Raw genomic sequence first — 3,955 nt, forward strand, 5'->3', positions numbered from 1 at the left:
TTGCGGTTCCAATGACGCCTATGCTGCCATGGCCGATGGCCCGCTACCTCACCGTGCGCAAATCAAAACACAAGGTTCCGTAAACGGTGCGGCGTCGAACGGCCGCGGTCAGGATGGATGGAGCGAAGGGCAGCGTTACGTGTTTTTTGGTGTGAATGTGAAACTTACAGCGGGATGCCACCGGTGGGCCTTCAATAGTGTTAGACGGTGTCGACTGTAACCTCGCGCAGCGCTGGGCGATGCAACGCATTTTGTATCGCGAATAAACGTGAACAGCTGGCTCCGCTTAACAGTGCGTGTGCCATTGGGGCTTTACGACGCACTCAGCTGCTGAGGCTATATGGCGTCGCCTGCCCCCCACCCTGGCAGGAACAGCGGGCACCGCGGGGAAACGAACCCCGTACCTCTGGTTTCCCAGACGCGGAGTGGTTAACGCATCTGCGTTAACCACTACACCGCCGGCACCCCAGCTCTGCTTAACAGTAACGATGCGATCATTAGCCCGTGCGAACGCCCAGTGTCTTCACTTCCGCTGCTCTTGAGCACCTCTCCAGAAATCACACCTCTGATGGCCGGTAAAGCTTTCTGGCACTCTGAACATGTACCAAACGGCGCTTTCATGGCTTATTCCGTCCCAGCTCCACAACCAGCTCAAGACCGGCGGAATTAAATATTTATGACTGGCGACCGGGTGGATGCGTTGACAGCACATCCTCGTCATTTCCGATTGCTGCACATTTTGGAAACAATGTGGTTTCCCGACCAGCTCCATTGTTTTATTCAAATGCACAATATATGCACAAATAGTCCGCGCTCCGACATAACTAAATCAGCACCCACAAGTCCGTGCAAAAAGATAACCAGATTGCCACCCAGCAACCGGCATCAAACCACCCACCCACCAACGCAATGTTCAAAGGTTGAGAAGGTGCACCCAACAACCGCACGCGCTGTTGAGATCGGCACGAGCAGACGCCTCAAAACACCACCGCTGGCATTCCGAGTCCCCGCACCAGCAAGCAGCACCTCAAGAAATGCACAACTGGGACGATGCCCGTTGATTTTGCAATGCATGGTCCCCCAACCTGCTACTCGACTTGCACGCACTGGGGCTCGGTGAGACGGACACCGTGCAGCTTGGGTTGCCACGCCATGGGAAGAGCACCAGCTCTCAAAACGGGTGGCGCGTGCGGAAAAGCCTGTACACAGTTCAGGAAAGGTTAGGAGAACAGTAAGAAGATGTGCTCGACCCGATTCTGCAAACAACGCCAGCTTCGACACTTCGGGTTTCCTGAATTGAACATTGCCAATCCAATCCAATGGGCCTGACAAAATGTCCCAGCAGTACCCTTTGAGAAGCGCGCCTGTTATCATCCACCGCTGCGTACCTCGAGGCACACGCATCAAATATATACAGCACCAAGCCACCCTGACCGCATGTATGCTCGAGCAAACACGCCATCTGCAGCTTGGTATTTCCTCTGAACGGGGCAGGCGCATCTGGTTCGTACACGCAAAATCATCAGTTCCAACTATGAACAAAAGATGGCACTCGCGGCCGGCGGGCTCAGGCTCTCCTGGCCGTAGCGTACTGCGCGGGGAAAGCGAACGTGTGCACGCCTTGCGCCGCCACGTTCGGAAGCAGACCCGCGTTCGGAATCACGTTCCACCGTAGAGATAACGTCACGTTCTTGTTGTCCCTGTAATGACAGACAGATGGTAGGCGCCTGTTGCCAGGAAGAACTCCAAGCCATCAAACAAGACAATGACTACTAAAAGGTGTGTGGGTGGTTATAAATTCGTCACTTAGGTAACTTGGGGACAACAATGTAAAGTTGTGTAAACACATCATGTTCCAACGCTTCAGAGTTCTTGTGATGAGACACCTCGCGTCCCGGGTCAATCTCTTATCCAAGCCGTACACAAAGCATCACAGCAGAAATATCCAGATATCTGTGTCCATACTATGCCTCTTCCGTCCTCCGGGGCGGGCCAATTTAAGTCGAAACGAATGCCAATGTAAAAAAATTAGCGATTGCTATAAATAAACACACTAGCGATCACTTTTTTCACAATACACGGCAGTACATGTAGCTTTTACAAGTTAGAACAGAACAAAACCTACCCATTAATTGGAGCAGTCTATCCAATGTGTTCATAATGAACTCCTCCGTTTTTTCTGGACCTAGATGAGCCGGCCTCTTATTTGCGGGGACTAGCAGTCGTGAGCATCGCCCACAACAATAGTTGTGAGTTGATGGCCAGACCCCAAATTGTCCAAATGTATGCCGTTTTTGGTCCCTTTGTTGTGCCCTCTTGCGATATTGGACGCTTTTTGGGGTGCCAACGAAATTGAAAAGTGGTTTACTGTCCCCAAAGCAAGTGAAGAGCCATGGAGGAAACATCTCACTTTAGCACATTCCATATGGTCAAATGGCTGCAGTCATTGCCACTCTTCCACAATGAAATACTGAATATGACATGCCCACAGCATATAATAATGTACACACAAATAAGTCACGGCAATCAGCATTTTTGGTGAGAGCAGATTACTGACGCTTCTTCTCCGCTGCTGCAATCAGGCAAACACGTACCAAAAGCAGTTTGATGGAGACATGTGCTTCGACCATTGTGGGGACTGACTGTTAGGATTGTTCAGCCTGTTTGTGGACAAACCTACCGGAGGCCGTTGCCGTCGTCCCAGAAGTAGTACTTGGTGTTGATGCCCTTGACATCAAGCTTGGCGTTCCTTCCGCGCAAGATTATCTTGTCCCAGAGCACCACCTGGTTGAGTGTGTTCTTCGGCGTTGGTACTCGGCCACAAGGTACAGGAACAGCTGCTTGGCATTCCAGTTGAACACAGACGTCAGGTCCGCCTCCAGGTCGAACGTCAGGAAGCCCAGGTCATTCTTCTCGCGGGAGGCACTGTAGTCGGCCACGTTCTTCCTGTGAAGAGTGAGAGGAAGCGTGATGAGCCTGCATTCTGCCTGGAACCACTATGGGATGAGAAAAGTGACCTGGAGTACAGGTCTGACCATTTGCAAGGCATCACTGAACTAGGGCCATCTTAGCATTGCCAGTATATTGTGCAAAACAGCAGTAAAAAGATTATATATGTATGTATATATATATATATATATATATATATATATATATATATATATATATATATTATATATATACACATATGTTGTTAAAGACCTTATGTACATTTTAATGTGTATTTTGTCTTTTATATCCTTGCTCAAGCTTTCTAATCATCGCTCTCTGCTCCCCATTGAGACTAAAAAGTAGCTCACTGATGTTTGGCATCTATTGATCGTACTAACATTCCAAATGACATATCCCATTTTCCAAGTTACACACCCAGCATACAAGTGACAAATATTTGATTACATATTGTGGCTACATAAAACAAATAACTTTCATCATGTTCAGTTTAATCGCTAAATTGTGGTCTAAATTAGGTGGCTGACATTTTTTAGCAGCATGAGAATTCCAGCAGCAAAACATGTGCTGAATAGTATGATATACCATTACCAGATGTTATCAGTCGTCCTTAAAAGAGGTGAAGGGTGAGTGAGGGGGTTGGTTTGCTTGTTTAGTTCTGGTGATGATGTTTTGGTTATGACAGGCTCCAGAACATAAAGCTTCCTCCTGTTTGACGATGAGGTTACCATGGTAATGTTTTTGTGATGATAAACCAACGTCATTTACTAATTTCGTTGTGACATACAAGGTTGCAAGCTCCTGAGGCAACCAAACTACATTGGTGTCACAATCATATTTTCGAGGCGGTTGACGACGCACTTGGCTGAAGGCACTGCGAACGAGCACGGGCGGAAAGAACACCGCCGAAACATCGACCAAGACGACCTTACCAGAAACACCACCATCATAACATCGTCAAATAGGAGGAAGCCTTATATTTTGGAGGCTGTCACGACTTAAACAT

The 3,955-nt window shown here is 48.3% G+C and overlaps 1 pseudogene; it reads right to left on the minus strand.

Annotated features, from left to right (window-relative positions):
- Positions 1 to 761: 761 nt before the first annotated feature.
- LOC119108066 (signal peptidase complex subunit 3-like) lies at positions 762 to 3,896 on the minus strand (annotated as a pseudogene).
- Between the last annotated feature and the right edge of the window lie 59 nt (positions 3,897 to 3,955).

This window comes from Pollicipes pollicipes, unplaced genomic scaffold, assembly GCF_011947565.3.
Source record: "Pollicipes pollicipes isolate AB1234 unplaced genomic scaffold, Ppol_2.1 Scaffold_6686;HRSCAF=7923_pilon_pilon_pilon, whole genome shotgun sequence".
Taxonomy (NCBI): domain Eukaryota; kingdom Metazoa; phylum Arthropoda; class Thecostraca; order Pollicipedomorpha; family Pollicipedidae; genus Pollicipes; species Pollicipes pollicipes.